Source organism: Grampus griseus, assembly GCF_964374135.1.
Source record: "Grampus griseus genome assembly, chromosome: 5".
Lineage (NCBI taxonomy): Eukaryota > Metazoa > Chordata > Mammalia > Artiodactyla > Delphinidae > Grampus > Grampus griseus.
The window spans coordinates 81631976-81651458 of NC_138998.1; the positions used below are offsets into that span (position 1 = coordinate 81631976).

The 19483-nt window shown below is 38.5% G+C and overlaps 1 protein-coding gene across 2 annotated transcripts in view; it reads left to right on the forward strand.

Moving 5' to 3' along the window:
- The window catches only part of LSAMP (limbic system associated membrane protein), a gene marked incomplete at its 3' end in the record, with an annotated part of 648619 nt that overhangs the window by 146452 nt on the left and 482684 nt on the right, over positions 1-19483 (forward strand). The gene's annotated exons all lie outside the window — the stretch shown is intronic.

The following is a 19483-nucleotide window of genomic DNA, read 5'->3' on the forward strand; positions in this document are numbered from 1 at the left end:
TCTAAAGATAAGGTCTGCTTTAATCAGGGAGAGGGGGTAGCAGCTTCTTTTCTCTTTCCTTCCCACTCAGTAAGTATTATTTTTCCCTTTTACTTTTTTATTTGTCTGGGATTGGGGCTTTGGGAAGGGAGAAAGGATAAGGAGAACAGAAAGCGTCTTACCTTATTGGTACTATCAAAAGGCAGTTTTGCATTCTCTAATCCTGGAAAAAGTTTAAGTTAACTCTGTAATGGATACCTTCAAGGAGTCTTAGGGGACCTCATCCATCTCATGGAAGCAGTCACCTGCAGCTCTTTTGACCACACTGAATACATCCTCTTTTTCTTTTAAAGCCTTAGTAATCAAGTTGCATAACTTCAGTTGATGTTTGCTTAATTCTGCTTTCCTCTGCAGGTTACCCTAATGAAAATGACCTAATGGGACCTCATCCTGGCTCTCTGCCATGTGGGGAATATGTCTAGTGTACAGGAAATACCCCAAGATTCTTGGAAATACTAGGGAGTGAAGACCAAATAATGTAATCACTTTATCTTGGCTCCACTTTTAGTCTATCTCATGCCCTTCTGAACGTTCAGATGGAAGTCAGATGCAAATTCCTTGTAACCCTTAACTGGCTGAAAGCTCTCAGATAGTCCTGTTGAAGCCTCTCTTGAAGTGTTTGCAGAGCCATCAATCAATTGGGAACAGGGCTCATAGCACAGCTTATTCCTAGGAGTTTCTCTTTTCACATCTTTAAGCTTTCAAACCTTTTATTTATTTATTTATTTATTTTAAAATGTTGGTTAGAGGTTTAAAAGTCTTCTAGCCTAAAATGAAGTCCCTCTGGCATTTCTTTTCCTAAATGAAATCCCTTTGGTATTTGAAATCTCTCTCTACCAAACCTTACACTGTAATATCCTCAACACGTTGTATAACATGTGGCAGGCTGTGTCTTCATTAATATCACCTGGGAAGTTGTCCTTATTATTGCTTCATTTATTGAGGATCCTTGCATAGGTTCTAATACAGCCTTAAATTTTACAAAAGTGTGTACATGGAAGATACTTATTGTAGTTCACCCAACCTACCTGAATGGATAACCTAAGTGTGCATGGTTTTATTTATAGGCAGTTTATCTCTGTGGCATAAAGTTAATGGCTCAGAAGACCTTTATGCTTTTTTTTTTTTTTTTTTTTTTTTTTTGCCGTATGCGGGCCTCTCACTGTTGTGGCCTCTCCCGTTGCGGAGCACAGGCTCCGGACGCACAGGCTCAGCGGCCATGGCTCACGGGCCCAGCTGCTCCGCGGCATGTGGGATCTTCCCAGACCGGGGCACGAACCTGTGTCCCCTGCATCGGCAGGCGGACTCTCAACCACTGCGCCACCAGGGAAGCCCCCTTTATGCTTTTTAGTAACTGTCTTCCTCTATGTCTACCTCTAATAAGAACTTATAGGGTTTTTGAAAGTCCAGCATAAGAGAGCATTTGTTTTGAGTTAGAGTCAGAAAACCTGAGCTTGAACCATTTCCATTTCCTCACTCAACACCTATAGGATTTTATTGCTAGTAGTGCAAGATATAACTCTTCTGAATTTTAATTTACTCATTTGCAAAATGTGGTCAGAAATACCCCCTTACAGGCTTGTCATATTGATTAAATAAGACAATGATTGTTTAAGGACAATACAAGCTTAAAGTATTCATCAGATGTAAATTGTTATGACTACTACTGCTACTGCTGTTGTTACTAATACCATTATTACTACCACACTCCACTTGCGGGAGGAGAGCAGAGAGATGCATCCGGCAGCGGCCAGTTGTCACGGAAGGGCAAATTGTTACAGAACATTGATGGGGCCATGGGTAGCCAAAAGCAGGATGAGGGCAATGAGTGGCTTGTTGGAAGAGAGGAAGTGGAAGAGAGAGTAAGAGGCATGGAGGTGGAAACTGGTAAGGAGTCTAAGCCAAACTCTTCCGTGAGTTTGCCAGAGGTTTGTTTTGTCTGGAAAAGACATGGGCTTCAGTTTAGATCTCAATGTCAACTGTAAAGTGGGCCATATATGTTTGCTTCTCATATTTCCTTCATAGAAATGTAATTGCAATTCCTGACTTAATAAGAAATCTTCTCGCTGGCAAAAAATAAATCACAACATCCTTGGCTCAGTTACATTCCAGAGCATTTTTGTTGTTGTTGTTCTATATTGATTGCTTAGCACATGGTTAAAATCCACATGCCCACATGCCAGAATATGTAAGTTTCAGAGCCTAGAAGCATACCTGTGTACAGATTAAGGAGCGTAGGAACAGGGTTCATAGCACAGCTCTGTATGATATATGTAAGACGTAACCCTCATTCCTGATATACTGAAACCGTTAAAGAAGTAATATCATAACTTCTTATTTCATAAGGAATAAGGAAAGAACATATTAGGAGGAAAAAAGAATGTTACAATGACAGACTAATGCCACTTAAGTAATTTTTAAGAAATTTACCTCTACCATTGTAAATTGTACCATTGTAAATTTACATAAGTAAATTTACCTCTACCATTGGCTGAAACAACAGAATTGTGGAATTCTCCAAACTATAGGTTGTTTCCAGAGGCTGACTCTTCAAGAGACATTTTGGATATTACTTGGTGTTTTCGTTGTTGTAAAATTGAGGGTGGGAGAAACTAGAGGCAACTGGCTCTAATCCTCACCTCTATCCCCTTCTCTACATCTCATCCTCTCTCCCTAGTTATGTCAAACCAAATTGTCACTATTTCATTTAATCCCTGCTCAGCATGAGCCTGGTCTATGTTCTGAGCATGAAAATTTATCAAACTTATTCTCACTTTTAGTAAAGAGTGAAGATGTTTTTAAAGAGCATCTGGATTTTCTTGTAGAAAATAAATAAAGCGACAGCACATGCATAATCACTTAAATAGCATCGCTTTCCATAACAACAGTGAACCTTCTTATTGGCAGCGTCAGAAGGTTAATTAATGAGACTGTTAATTTGAAAAAGGATGTTTTCATTTCAGATTGACGCATCTCAGATGTTAAGTATAACTAACATTTATTGATTAGTACCAAAATATGATGTAGACAATATGGGGAAATACCCAACAGCCATAGAAAATTCAAAGTTAGATATCTTCCAGATTGTGGTCGTATTCTAAATGAAATCATCTTCCTCTTAAAAGATGTAGCTAGTGTCTTTAGACATAACAGAGCATCTATCCAACATGAAGAGACAGGTCCTTGGAGTTGCATTTGTGCTAAATAATAGTAGTAATAGCATTTTATTATTTGTGTAGCATCTTATATTTCTAAAAATAGTTTCATATTCAAATTTAGTCCTCACAAGCATCCTGTAAGAAAAAGAGTCCTGTAAGATACCACGATTGTGCCTGTGTTTCAGATGGTGTTTAGTGCACACTAACTGCCGTGTGGAAATCTGGCCACTGTAGAGATGAAGTAGGGCTCTTCTCTTTACATTTAGAAGTTACGATAGCTGTCATTCTTTCTCAACTAATTACAAAATGGATAATTGTCATGAACACTAAAGGAAATGGACTGTCTTACCACCTTTCCTATTATGCATTTCTTTTTGAAAACAGCAAGATGTCAACTCATGTGAAGCTTAAAAAATAGATTGTAAGAGTTTCAAAGGAGATACAAGTTGTCCTCTCCTGCCTCTGCTCTACTCCACTTCCGTGCATCTTTAATACCCTCTTTTTTTCCTTCTTCAAACCTCTTTAAAATTCTCTTCCACAAAGCCTCTTCAGTCTAACTTCCTGCACTTCTTTTCTTCCCTTGTTTCAGGAATCTCATAAGTCTCAGGACTCTATTGTTTCAAAGATGTGACTGCTGGTTTTTCTTTTGTATTTATTCCGCCACCTGCATTTTTGTTTCCTCCATTTCCCTTTCCCCTTCTTTCCTTTCCCTTTCATTTTCATTTGTGTGTTTGATGTCTCTCAGTTTCTTGAGGATGGAATGATTTCTTTTACTTATTAGATAGGTATTTTGTCAGGGACAAAAAAAAAAAAAAATACACCTCCCCAGGCTTTTCACAAGAGGCAGCATGTCATTCTTATTCCATTCTTTAAATTTGTGTTGAGTGGCTTCTTTAAATTTGTGTCCCCTGGCTAGAGAATCACAAAGGATAGAGATGAAACTTTTGGCAAGAAAAAGAGGAGCTACAGGATGAGACAGTCACCTAGCAAATGCTGTCAGTTGCCTCCTGTAAGTGAACCACATTCTCAGAAGATGTTTATTTCTAAGTCTATACAAGTTTGTTTAAAAGCCCCAGCCCCTAAGCATCATCCAGTAGCACAGCACTTTAAAAACTTCCTGGCCAGCACCATGGAAGTGGATGCCAATACTGGATCTCTTTCTTCAGTCTATTGAATCCTGACCCACAGCCAAGCTGCTTTAGGAAAGTAGAACAATTTGGCACATATGAATGGAAAGTTCCAGTCACCAAGTCCCTGAAAATGCCCCTCTTTCCAATTTAGTACAGGGAATAAAGCAGAAGACTGGGGCTCAGGAAGCTGGGTCCAGGTCCCTTCAGGTCCACTCACTGGTCGTGTGACCCTGAGATGCTTCACTTCTCAGAGCCTCTACGTCTTCATCTCCAAAGTAAAAATATCGGTTGTGCTTTCCTCACTCAGTTTTCATGGTGGAGAACTGATATGGTTTAGGTGAAATATGTGAAGGTTAAAAAGTTGTTATGTGTATTGATTTAATACCATTATCACTTTTTTATTGTTTTGTCTTCTATGATATAAATGTTTCTTGTCAGATAAGTTGCACCAAAACAGAGAGTTTACAAGGATCGTTCAGTAATTGAATCCACCAGTGTTTTTAATTCTTTAAATATAAAGATGTCCCTGTAAATGCCTGTATTACAGACTCCATCTTTGGCCCAAAGTCAGATTTTCAGTTTATTGTTCTCCTAACTAAGACTGGTTATAAATAATAGTAAGTGTTTGGAATGTATTCCTGACATTTACCAGAACAGATGATATTGGAAAAAGGGTAAATGCAGCTAATCTATCATAGTATATGCAAAACTCATTTACAACAGAGTTCAATAATCATTAACTTGTGGAATTTGGGGAAAATGTGTCTCCAGAAATGCTTACCATTTTAGATGAAGTCTTCATGTACTGTATAACAGATTTCCAAAATTCAATACAGATAATATATAGTCAGCAGTCAGCAATATACAAGTAGCAGTATTATTGAGCATAATTTTATTTCTTCAATAATTACAAGCAATAAAATATAATAACCAAGAATGTATTTTCTTTAGGCAAGCACATAATTCTTTTAAAAATAGGAAATGTTTATATAATTTTCCAAGATTTGAGACTAGCACAGGCAAAAATCAGCACAGAGGATCTTTCATGTGACACAGACACAATTACTAATAAGCTTCCTGCTCTTCTACACCTGATTTTAGTCAGAGACCATAGTTAAGCTGAAGAAAAGGTATTTATCTGGAGAGGGAAGTATGCTTTCTGGGCAGCCAAGAAAGCTAGTATCAGGGATGCCATCATTTTGGAAAAACCCATCTTGCATTCAGGTCTTTTGTGGGAAGACCGTTCCGCTTTAGGTGGTGCTCTTGTGTGATTGTACTTTCTTTGGAAGGCAGACTTCTTGTGACCAGTGATTTACTAAGGGGTGACATGTGTATGTTTGAGGGCAAGGAAGAAGGCTCTCGCACTCTCTCAGGACTTCCTCTAGACCTCTCTTTTCCTGAGGACACTTGAAGTCTAACATAATTTTAAAATACAGGACCCAAAAAAAGGTGAGCACATTCCTGTGACTCATGTCTGAATTTTATTCGAGTGGCAAGTACTAGCAAAATGAATCTTAATGGAAACCCTCCTACAGTAAAAGCCAAAAACAGGTACAAAGACTTGCTGACAGTTTTGTATAGAATGAAACATCACATACACCCTCCCATGGCACTGCCGAATAGAGGTTTCCTCAGCTGTTCCCAGGGGGTGACCCTAGGCCAGAAAAGCTACTCATCTTGTTTGAAGCAGATGAATTAATACAAAAGGATTAACAAAGCATTCAGTTTGGCAGATATCCATTCTAATTCAGTCAATACATGTTTATCAATATCTATTCAACAAAAATCTATTAAGAAACAGCCATTTGCTGGGCTAGGTGTTGGGTGTTGAGTTGTAACTTGAGTCACATCAAACATGGACAACATTGTCATCCTAGGAGCTAATTTTGCTAGATACTTATTCAACAGAAGATGGGTTTCTTACTTTATCCATGGCCACTATTACATCACATAGAAGCAATTCTCAGTAACCTCAAACTCAGGTAAAGTTAAATCAGCAACTTAGAGGTGAAAAGACTCATACGTGTGCCCATGTCTCCCTAGGAAACCCTCTCTTCCTTGCTCTTTCTGCCGTATAAATCCCTCTGTTCCTCTTGCGTATAACCCCCCACTGAATTCATATTCCTATTTGGTTGCTTTGCAGATAAGTATGGTATCGTGAATTGAGGATAATAACTTCAGGTGGAGAATAAGCAGTAAAAAAAAAAAAAAAAATCAGCTAGCAGTTTCATTTAAATGTCCTCAGTACAGTACCACAATGTTCATTGCAACTCCATTTACAATAGCCAGGACATGGAAGCAACCTAAGTGTCTATCGCCAGATGCATGGATAAAGAAGATGTGGCACATATATACAATGGAATATTACTCAGCCATAAAAAGAAATGAAATTGAGTTATTTGTAGTGAGGTGGATGGACCTAGAGACTGTCATACAGAGTGAAGTAAGTCAGAAAGAGAAAAACAAATACCGTATGCTAACACATATATATGGAATCTAAAAAAAAAAAAAATTGTTCTGAAGAACCTAGGTGCAGGACAGGAATAAAGATGCAGATGTAGAGAATGGACCTGAGGACAGAGGGAGGGGGAAGGGTAAGCTGGGACGAAGTGAGAAAGTGGCAAGGACATATATACACTACCGAAAGTGAAATAGATAGTGAGTGGGAAGCAGCCACATAGCACAGGGAGATCAGCTCGGTGCTTTGTGACCACCTAGAGGGGTGGGATAGGGAGGGTGGGAGGGAGGGAGACGCAAGAGGGAAGAGATATGGGGATATATGTATATGTATAGCTGATTCACTTTGTTATACAGCAGCAACTAACATGCCATTGTAAAACAATTATACTCCAATAAAGATGTAAAATAAATAAATAAATGTCCTCAGTAGTAAAGAGCAGGAAGAGGAAACTTAGACAATATATAATCTAGGAGCTGAATTATTTTCAAATGGAATAATTTTCAGAGTTCCACAGAGTGACAATAGCTCTTAAATCACACGAGGGGAAAATCTTATTTCGGCTTCTGGGTGTGCGTGTGACATTTTTTGCTCCCCAAAGCTAGAATTGCTCTGATAATCAGCACATGGAAGGGGTGTCCTGCTGGGACTAAATTATAAATAAGAGAAACGTTCAGTGCCCTCAAAGGATTTTACCTGTGGTAATAGTGCTTTCCATCTTTAACACACTTCACTTTTATTATAGACTTATTGCTTTCAGCCCCCCCTTAAATGTGAAGTTTTGTCAGCGCTATATCTCATACAGATAAATAACATTAAATGAGGTTACAGTGATTATTAAACATTGCAGTGAAACCTCGTACATCACAGTACCAATATTATTTAGGTGTCTAAAAGATAGGACAACTTCTTATATTAAGCAATAAAAATGACTTTCTTTTGTGTGATGAAAGTAAGAATAGGCTGAGTCCATCATGTCTCTCTAAACAAATGGTACATCTATCTTGGGACATTTGCAACCCATATACCAGGTGACTGTTACAGCGCTGACATATGTATGCATGAGTAGGCAGATTGTGGTTACAGTCTTTTGCAGATGTATAAAAACTGGCACAGGAAGAACAAATGAATTACTGTGTTTCAAGCAAATGTTGAACAAGTATTGGGACAAAATAGCCCTGGAAATTCTTGAATCTAGAATGATGCTACCTCCTTAGAAAGTTCAGTGTACTATCTGAATCAACAAGTGTTGACTGATAATATTAGCCACAAGTTAACCATACAAAAGTTCCCTCTAGAATATAATGGTTTATTTATGTTTATAGATCTAATATTGTTTGACCTCCCTTATCAGGGAGGTCAAACATGTTCTATCTCATGTTTCTTGATGATCATTCAAATGTTCATTGATGCACAGACCAAGTATCCAAAGCTGCAAGCCATCTGCTCCATGTGTACTAACCTGTGGGTGGACAGCATCTGCCATGACCACAACCATGAACCCATGTGAGGAACATGAGTGCATCAGGGTCCTGTTCATTGGCATCCTATTCATTCCAGAGTCCTGTTCATCACAGTCTTGTTCATTCCAGAGTTCCTCCTTGGTGACCATCGGTGGTCAGCCCATTCAATAATGGACACTCTACGTGGCTGCCTCTCTCAACAGGTTGTCTAGGATGTTCTCAATAAGCATTGTTCCACCAGGCCAGCTCCATGTGTTTGGACTCAAATGCTGTTCCTCATGGGATTTCTTTAGAGACTTCAGTCTTTTAAGCTGAGTATCTACTGCAAACACCCTCTTCTGTTAATAATACCTTATGTATCTGTTACCCATGAAACTTCTTAACTCCTTTTTGAGGTACCTTTATTTCCAGCCTAAACTAACTCTTAAAAGTAATCCTTAAATTCTTATGTTGAGTAATCATGAATAAAGTAACATTTTTAAAAATTTCAAATGTATCTTTTTGAGGGCTTTAAGAGGTACATCCAACCCTAACATAAAGAAAGCAGGTGGATGCATTTACTTTCTAATCCAAGTATTTCCTAGGTATAGATAATGCTCTCTTTGCACCACCTCTTTGCAAGATTAAAAAAGTCCTAAACTATAGAGCAGTTATACTAAATTTTTATATACTATACAGTCGTTCCTCAGTATCTTCGGGAGTTTGGTTCTAGGATCTCCCTGCAATACCAAAGTCCGAGATGCAAAAGTCCTTTACATAAAATAGGGTAGTGTTTGCATATAACCTATGCAATTCCTCCAGTATACTTTAAATCATCTCTAGATCACTTACAATACCTAAAACAACGTAAAGGCCGTATAAATAGTTGCCAGCATGTGGCAAATTCAACTTTTGCTATTTGGAACTTTCTGGAATTTTTTTCCAAATAGTTTTGATTTGTGGTTGGTTGAATTTGCAGATGTGGAACTCGCAGATATGAAGGTCTGGCTGTATAAAGAAATATTTCCCTGGAGATACACTTTCCTTATGCTTCCAAGGAACAGCTTTTTGAATCCATCAAATCAGTTAGCTCTAATATTAAAACACAGCTCCTTCTAAGTCTGGCTGCCCTTAAAAATCTATAGTCTTCACGTTTTATTTATTTATTTATTTATCTCCTTCAGTATGTGCTTATAAATAGTTCAAGAACTTAAAATTCACATAACTTCACCTTTGTGCCTTTGCCCAATTTGGTTTTGTTCAGTTAAGTGAAGAATGATCCTACAACTTATCCTGGCTTCCTCCTGTTTGTCTGTTATGGGAATAAAATTAATCGATACATAGGTCTCAGATTGGAAGAATGGAGGTAAGAGTAAGAGATGTACATATAGAGAGGGGGAGGGGGGAGGGTTTACACCTCATTATTGCTAGTGATGTTTTCTTCCTCTTAAGAAGCAGATTTCAGGGACTTCCCTGGTGGCGCAATGGTTAGGAATCCACCTGCCAATGCAGGGGACATGGGTTCATGGGTTCGAGCCCTGGTCCAGGAAGATCCCACGTGTCACGGAGCAACTAAGCCTGTGCGCCACAACTACCGAAGCCCCTGCGCTCCAGGGCCTGTGCTTCGTAACAAGAGAAGCCACCGCAATGAGAAGAACGCACACCACAACGAAGAGTAGCCCCCGCTCACCACAGCTAGAGAAAGTCCACAGGCAGCGATGAAGAGCCAATACAGCCAAAAATAAATAAAATAAATAAATTTATTTTTAAAAAAGAGCAGGGGCTTCCCTGGTGGCGCCGTGGTTGAGAGTCCACTTGCCGATGCAGGGGACATGGGTTCGTGCCCCGGTTCGGGAAGATCCCACATGCCGTGGAGTGGCGGGGCCCGTGAGCCATGGCCGCTGAGCCTGCGCGTCCGGAGCCTGTGCTCCGCAATAGGAGAGGCCACAACAGTGAGAGGCCCGCGTACCGCAAAAAAAAAAAAAAAAAAAAGAAATTGCAATAACATCCTGTTGTGATTTGTTTTCTATTGTCATGTTTAATAGTTAGTTAGATAAATACATTTCTTTAACTTGTAAAGCCCTCTCCCCTCCCCCACCTACAGACACACATTGGATTTTTCCACAAAAATGACTGAGGTCGTTAAACAGACGTTTTTCAGATGTTATTTTATGAAGAAGAAGACAGGAAACCAAAATTACTTGATCATGTTTAGAAAACAGCCAACAAATATTTTAAACAGTTCAAAAAGAAAAGCCTATACTGTGAGCAACAGTTTTTTGGATGCTAGTACTTGATGCTCTCCCTATTTATCATAGAAATACACTCATATATAGATATAGGTATAGGTATAGATATAAGTATAGATAGCGATATAATGCCAGTACCTGGTGAGTTAACTGAATTTTGCACATTTAATTTGTTAATGCTAAGAAAAAGGACTACAGCAACGCAAATAAATGTCATCCTTTCCTGTAAAAATCTTTTAATTAAAAAATGGTAAAAACAAGCAAAAAGTTAACAAGCAAACAAGAACTTTTTTGCCAACTCTAGTGACAAATATCTTTTGTTTCACTGTTTCATCAGTTTTAACCTCATATAGGCTATGGTTTTAAGTGCTCGAGATATGAGAAAAAACTATTTGTTCAGCACCTCGTAAGTGCTCAGTACGTATGTTTTGAATTAATTACTGAAATTCTAGTACATGGATCGAGGAAGTTTATTTCACGTAGACCAATATTTTTAAGCATAAAAAAGGCATAAGAAAAATGCTTAAAAAGTAAACAATAGTATAGATTTCGGTCAGAGAGCATTTAATACATAGAAAAGCATCAGTTTTATTAACATTCTTCCCTTTATATTCCCAGTTCTTAAAAGCTCCTGACAATTGTTTATTCTTCCATTACCTAAATCCTAGTTTAAGGAGCAGCAAGATAATAATGAAAAAACGAAGCAGAAGTACAAACTACACAGTACAATAACAACTTATTTTTAATCATATTCCAATATAACCTATATGTCTTTCAAATTCTAATACATGGACTATGTATGGAAACTCAGAGCAAAGTTCAAAGGCAGTCAGAAGGGAAAATGTAAATTTTGAAAATAATATACTAAATGTGAGTCAGACCAGGCAGGAAAACTCTTCTGAGATGATTCACAATGAAGAGGTGAAGTTTAGTGAGAAAGTAGAAAGGAAGTAGATAGAAAATAACAGAGGAGAGCCAGAGGAGAATCTTAAATTTAGAAAGAATCTTAGTTATCTGGGGCTATTCCTCTAGTCCATGGTAAAACACCTTTTACAGATCCGAGATAAGTGGTCATCCAGGCTCTTCTGGAGAGACAGACAGACACACACACACACACACACACACATACACACACACACACAGAATCAGAGAGACAGAGACACAGACACAGAGACAGAAATAGAACACATTATACATATATGTAATTCAATATAAAAAAGTCATAATTCCACATTCTGAAATAAATTTCTCTGGAGAGCAGTAATTAATTTGTATCTGGAACTAAAACTACAAACCCAAAAGAATTTTTTGGAGTTAATAATTTTTATTTTGTAGACAAGGGTTCTGGTTATCTCTCTCCCAAATACATTTTATATGAATATTCTACTTCTCTCAGTTTCCTTTTTACCTTACCATGAGGATAGGTTTCCATCTGTGACTGGTCAGAGGTTATGCAGCACATCAGTTTAGTGTTAGTCAAGGGTAGGGTGAGGTGGAGGTAGGATTGATAGGGACAGCAGTTTGGCTGGGGTAGCAGGTCACACGTGAACTCACATTTGATATACAGATAACGTCTTCTGTCCTGCTTATCTCTTTCTAAAATTAAGTGCTTCGATGACCTTTTGGGGAACAGTGTGCAATTCTAAGTAGTGTTCAAACAATGAATGACAGCACTTAATAACATCAGAAGGACTCAGGAAATCCAAGGGAACACATTAGCATGTCATAAAGTCCTAGAAATAATTTACCTGCTTTTGAGACATTATTTATACTCAAAGTGCTGCTTCCATGAAAGAGTAGAAAACCAAACAACAAAGTTTATTATAGCTAAGCCATTTAAATAGCAAACCAAATTTTCTGGACTTTTTTTTCATATTAATCAACTTTTCTACCACCTATTTAGAACAGATTCCTACATATAGAGGATGACATTATATGTATGTGCCTTGCATCTGTAGAGGACAAAATCATGCAGAAAATAATGGCTCTACCAGAGATGAACAGTTATTCCTATTGTCTTTGAATCAAAACAAAGAAGAAACAAGAAAATATGACCAAGAGAAACATAAAACATCAATATAGTTCAAAAGATTTGCTTCAAAATACAAAGCCAACAAAAATTAGGTAAATTCTTTTTTTTTTTTTTTTAAATTCATTTATTTATTTATTTATGGCTGTGCTGGGTCTTTTCTGTGCGTGGGCTTTCTCTAGTTGCGGCGAGCGGGGGCCACTCTTCATCGCGGTGCGCGGGCCTCTCACTGTCGCGGCCTCTCGTTGCGGAGCACAAGCTCCAGACGCGCAGGCTCAGTAGTTGTGGCTCACAGGCCTAGTCGCTCCGCGAGCATGTGGGATCTTCCCAGACCAGGGCTCGAACCCGTGTCCCCTGCACTGGCAGGCAGACTCTCAACCACTGCGCCACCAGGGAAGCCCTAGGTTAATTCTTCATCAAGTAAATACATCTCCTCATTAGCCAGTAGACCATCATACGATAGATTTGAGGAGGTATACTGAACTACCTGTGGCCGTTATCAGACAGTTAGATTGGGAATAATCATTCAACAAATGCAAGAAGACGAATCCAGATGGTTTTTGTTATCAAACAATGGGACTTACCCTGCCCAGTGAAAGAATGTCAATTCAAAGTCTTGGTGTTGTAGGTTTTAGTTTTTATTTTTCTAGTGTTATTTTTGCCTTTCTCTGAATACTTAATTAGTGGCTTCTGTTTCCATGATATAATGGGACTCATGATAAGCCTCTGTCCATGCACAAATGTATCACTAGACAGAGGGTTATTAACACATATATGGTTTCTCTCTTTGTTTTTGTTATGTGCATGTTTATTTGTTTGTGATTTATAGAATCACAAGACATATGTGTAAGTGGTCAATGCAAAGACAAAGACAGATAAAGGGCTTTAGGATCTCCTTTCATCTTTATATCCATCTCCTTTTTCACTCTACTTGCTTTTCTAAAATGCAATCTCCATTTCATCACTGCTTTTTATTTTTTCCTTTCACCATTGAATCTCAGTCCATTTCCTGCCCCCCCATACTCATTTCAGATAGAATATATAGGAAAATACTCCATTGTACTGTCTTATTTCTCTCCTTAGTTTCTAGCTGTCCTTCTCTGCAGCAGAAAGGAGCCCAAGAATCAGTTTCAGTTTCACGACTGGATTTCTCCTCCCACAAAACAGTAATAAAAGTCCAGCTTCTTTTTTAGACTAACTATAAGTTGGCTCATTATTCCTCAGCAAATTGCATTTTTTAAATTAATTTATATTTTTTATTTTTTTAGTAAATTGCATTTTATTCTCTGTCCAAAAAGTACTTCTATGGTATAAGATGGGAGGTTTAAAAAAAATGTTTCCATTTCCTACTGTTGGCAAAGTAGAATGATCTCCTTCAAAAATCCTAGAGCACCTAACGCCAACTGTTTATTAACATAATCCAGTTTTGTTGTTATTTTCCACCTGAAGAAATCTAAAATATGAAGCAAACTAACAGGGAATAAGCAAATCTGGACTATTTCAAATTCTAGCAAACTTGGAGAAGATACTTAATTCCTTTGAGTCTATTTCCTCTTCTGTAAAATAAGGAGTAGAGTTATGTATTAGAGATTAAATTTTTGTTTTTTTGTTTTTGCGGTACGCGGGCCTCTCACTGTTGTGGCCTCTCCCGTTGCGGAGCACAGGCTCTGGACGCGCAGGCCCAGCGGCCATGGCCCACGGGCCCAGCTGCTCCGCGGCATGTGGGATCCTCCCGGACCGGGGCACGAACCTGCATTCCCTGAATCGGCAGGCAGACTCTCAACCACTGCGCCACCAGGGAAGCCCTAGAGATTAATTTTTAAACTGAAAAACATATTATGGTAGTAATAGCATGATATCTTTACCTGCTGAAAATAAGCTGTATCATATCAGAAAGGCTGAATTTGTTTTTCTATTGGCTTAAGTCTTGAGTGAATTCCTTTCTTGGCCATGGAACATCATTACAACATCCTGTAACATCCTAGGTTTCTATCTATTTGAGGTTTCAAGGAATTACTCCTAAATTGTTAGTTATGAAAGAAATCTTTAGTACATATGGCCCAAATCCTCTAATTTTACACTTGAAGTAATTAGTTCAGATAAGTAAACGGCTTTGTCTAGATCTCAGAGCTAGTGACTAACGCAACCTGGATTGCGCTTGAAATGTTCTTGACTCTAAGTTCTGGTATTGTTACTGCTTATTATATAGAACTATTCAAGTGGGTGTTTGGATGGGTATGAAAAGGCTGGGTTTAACACGTTAACGTGTTACTTAATGTCTTTTGCAAAGTGGTATTCTGTATTTGCAGCTCAAACAGGATAAACTGGGAGCCCTCATAAAGATCACAGCTGAAAGGTCTTCTGTAACCCTACAACATATGTTAAACATTAAAACTCCCTTAGCAAGTCAGAGTTATCCAGGGTCTAGTGATTACAGTGCCCGGGTGCTTCCAGGAATACATTATCTTGGACCTAAGTGAGAGCAACTTAACCAGTGTTTCACTTCTTAATTAGTCCTTGTTGGACACTGAAGGGCCAAGGCTGCTGCTGACGGCACCAGACCCCCCCTCTGGTATTATTGAAATCGTTCGGACAAACTCAGCTGCTAAGATAATCACAGTCTAGATCTCAAATGCAATAAAGAAGCTTTGTGGTCCATCTAATTCTACAACCTCAATTGCAGTCAACCCTGCTTGAATTTCATTGGACAGAAGGATGTTAATTCTGTGGCCATCCAGGGACATGGGGTGCTATTTCAGAGGGAAATTGCCCTTTCACATTGCTCAGTGACAGTCCTCTACTGTTTCTGTCTATCACCCCATTAAGGGGACAGCTTTCATCGCAGTAACGGTCTTGTATGACTAAAAGTGTTTTAGGTGACTAATCGACAGATCACGTATTATTAGGACGTGTTTCATACAAGACTCTCGCCTAAAAGTGTGTCATACTTTGCAAAACTCAATATAAAACTAAACAAAACAAACTTCAATTTATAAGCAAATAAATTGGATATCAGAGTTCCTGATGGGAGGGTTGATTATTCAGGTTTTCGAATTTTATCACTTTAAAAATGGTTCAGTACTGAGACTCTTTATAGAGTGCTCATGGGAAATGTATATGTACTTTCATTTATTAAAAACCTAATAAACAGAGTTGTTCAGGAAGCAATCCATTGTGCAGAGTAAGGCATACTTGTACAATGTTTGGGGACTTCTCTTGGCTTAAACATTGAGAGAATGGAAAATGTGCATACTTTCACAACTATAGATTCATTTGTGATCTTGATCAAGGGATCAAGCAAAGAGCCATGTGCTTCTTAAGAAGGTGATCATATATATGTCCCTATTTGCCCAGGACAGGCTCAGTTTACATCAGTTGTTTTGAAGTAATTATCAATAGTGTCTCCCTTCATTCTCAGAAGTGTCCTAGTTTAGATTATATGGTCACCTTATTGTTAGGGTTGCTGCACAATGGAGTAAGGTCAATGTTAGCTTAAATACAGAGTGGCATTACACATATAAATTTCAGCCAGGACTCAATGCAGCGCCATTAGGACATTTATTCATTAGTTCATTATGTATTACTCAAATTTAAGCAAATAATTTGTTGGGCATTGTGTGTCAATAAATATTTTTGAACAACTTATTGAGTGTTGTGTATAGGATGCCAAAGGTCCAAATGTGATTTGTAAATGGGCAAAGTATATAATATGTGTGTTGTGTATCTCATTTAACATTTAATAAGAGAAGTTGCAATTCACATTGTATAAATGAGGAAATGGGTTTTCAGAGGTTTCATATCTTGCTTATTATTACACAACTCATATATGGCAAAGTTGAAATTTATAGCCACTCATTATTAAAATTTTGTACTTTCCCTCCATCATTTTACCTTTTAGGCTTAATTGAGAGATTCATGAAAGAACCTTGTGCTTGGTATATGGGAGAGATGGACAGAGATAATGATGAAAAATGAATGGGTAGAGCCCTTCTCAACACAGCAGCTTCCTGAGCTGTTGGGACCACCCAGTGGGAGGGCTTGTCTAGTTTCTACCTAGACAAGGAAATCGCGACTCATGTGGATACACTAACAGGGATAGCATGGCTATCCAGCCCACTGAAAGATCTGTTGTTACATAGATTCTTCCATCTGGTTGGATGGCATTTCATTTACTGGTCAGTCCCCCAAAAGTTAATTCCTTTTCTTTACTCCACAGAAATCCCTACCCTCTTATCAACTCTGTCCTTCAACCTTCAAAAGAAGAAGAATATTTCTTTAGTTTCTTTCTTTCTTTAGTTTCTAAAATTATAAGAGTAAAGTTCAAAAGAAACAAAACAAAAATGAACAGATTGAAAAAAAAACAGTGAAAAGAGAAAAGAAAAATCTTTAGAAATCTTGAAACACACACAAAATATTGAAGTCCAACCATAAACAGAGGGATTCTACACTTCAAGTTTCCAAAAAGCAGTGCTTCTTTCTGGTGGCCCCACGAATTGCAGGGCCCTAAGGATGTTAATGAGGTTGCCATGAACCTCCAGGCTCCCATGTGGCACTAACAGCGTATAAATAAGCCTCCATCTACCCCCACGAGATCCTCGGATATAGTTAAGAGTGAAAGAAGAAAAAAAATTAAGTCATGCCTTACAGGAAGGATAGGGTATGGATTTATGCCTAGTCTTTAATTACAGCAAGAAAAAGGAGTTTTGATTATCCAGGCAAGAGACGCATTTGTAGGCGACATGACTATTTTGCTTACCAAAAGGAGTCCCTTTTCTAAGCTAGAGTAACAAGAGGTGGTGGTAGTGTCTTATCTACCACAAAGAAAAATTGTAAATGGCCATTCTTATTAGTCTAGGAATAGTAAGAGGAGATTAGAAAAAGGATGAATTAGTTAGTGTTAGATTTAGCTCCATATTACAAAAAGCCCAAATAAAGCAGCTTACACAAATGGGGGCTTTTAGTTTTCTTTAATGTAAAATAGTCTAGAAGAGATATCCAGGGCTGAAATTATATAAGAACTGCCCTGGGCCTATCATTTGGCTTTGTCATCTTTAATGTATGTCTTCCATCCTCAAGGTTTAAGGACATTTTTGGAGGTCCAGCCATTACATTTCCATCTCTCCTTCAGAGAATGTCCTGGAGGCTCTATCCATTGACTTTTTTACTTACATCTCACGGGGCCACTCCAATTGCAAAGGAGGCTGTAAAAAGGAGGTTTTATTTTTTAAATTTTTATTGTTTTTAACATCTTTATTGGAGTATAATTGCTTTACAATGTTGTGTTAGTTTCTGCTGTATAACAAAGTGAATCAGCTATATGTATACATATATCCCCATATCCCCTCCCTCTTGCGTCTCCCTCCCACCCTCCCTATCCCATCCCTCTAGGTGGTCACAAAGCACCAGGTTGATCTCCCTGTGCTATGTGGCTGCTTCCCACTATTCCTATCTGTTTTACATTTGGTAGTGTATATATGCCCATGCCTCTCTCTCACTTCAACCCAGCTTACCCTTCCCCCTCCCCGTGTCCTCAAGTCCATTCTGTATGTCTGCGTCTTCATTCTAGATGAACTAATTGCCAATAATATAGATATTCTCTTATGGAGGGGGAAGAGAATAATAAATATTGAAGAGAACACAGAGATTTCATTTTTATTATTGAAGTGTACACGATAGCAGGAAAACAGAGGTTCCTTACCCCTAATGAGCACTTCACTGTGGGAGCTGCTGCTCTAGTGACAGTGTCTCTGCCAACTTAACTCTGGGGTTCCCAGGTGGACAGAGATGGGCCTGACATAGTGTCTTCTCCCTTTTGCAAGTAAGGGACTTCCCTATAAATTCGGACTGCCTCTTTTCTTATTTCAGTTGATAATAAGACTTAAGGAGAAAGGGAGTAATTCTTCCTGGCTTAAGGGAAACAGCAACAGAAGCACATCAGGAACATTGTGCAAACACTGGGGGGGGGGGCAGCAAAATACAATTCCTTGCTATGTTAATTCTATTGCTTCAAAATGCATTTTTCTTAATAGAGGTTAAATAATAGATCCAAAATACTTGGTGGCGCTATCATCAACGCATGAAAGCCATTTCTTCTTCTCTGACCTTTATTACTATTCGTTAACAAAAAGCGATGGACCTCCTCAAAGTTAACTTGCACTGTTAACATTCTATTGTTTATGTCCACTTAAATGAATACCGTTATATTCTGGACACAGAGGATATGGACACTTAAAAGATGCAGCACCTGCCTTGCGTTCCAGCTGAGTGTACGCGGTGGGAGTCCATTCTCCTTGATGTACTGCAGAAGTTCTTAGTTTTGAATCTCTGTTGAGAGACTGTGGTCAGAGACACTCTGCTTCAGAACCTTACACTGATCTTATCGTAGTCCTCTCTAGGATGGGATACTTGTGAAATAATGCTTTTAAAGCGCTTAGCAGGCACCTGCCTCCAGGAAAGGAACGCCCAGTGTTGATTATTATTATTGTTAGCTTTAGTGCGGCTATCTTCTTGCTAACATCCCTGCTTCTTCCATTTGTAATCTTTATCTCACAAATCAGACAAAAGTAATTATAAATATTTATTCTTTCCATTTTCTCTCTCTTCATGTATCCCCTTTCTTTCCTCTCTGTACACTTCTCTGCATGCCTCTGACCTCACCTCTGCGTGAAATACCCATCTTTTTAGGCTGTCTTTGGAGGACTTTGAAACTAGTATACTCAGATCTGGACACATGGCACACATACAAGTAACTAATCAGTAGCTCACTTCTAATGTGTTCATTTTCTATCTCTGCGCCACCGAAAATAATAGGGAATGTTTCCCCTTTATTGAAAACCCTTTGCCGTGTGCTCTATACATTCTATGGTTTCCTATAAATGAAATCCTCAGATTTTTTCTGTCTCTTGGTTTCAGCTCGGGTGTTGCTTCCTCTGAGTGATTCTGTTGCCTGACCTTTCTGCCCTCTCTCAAAGTTCTTGG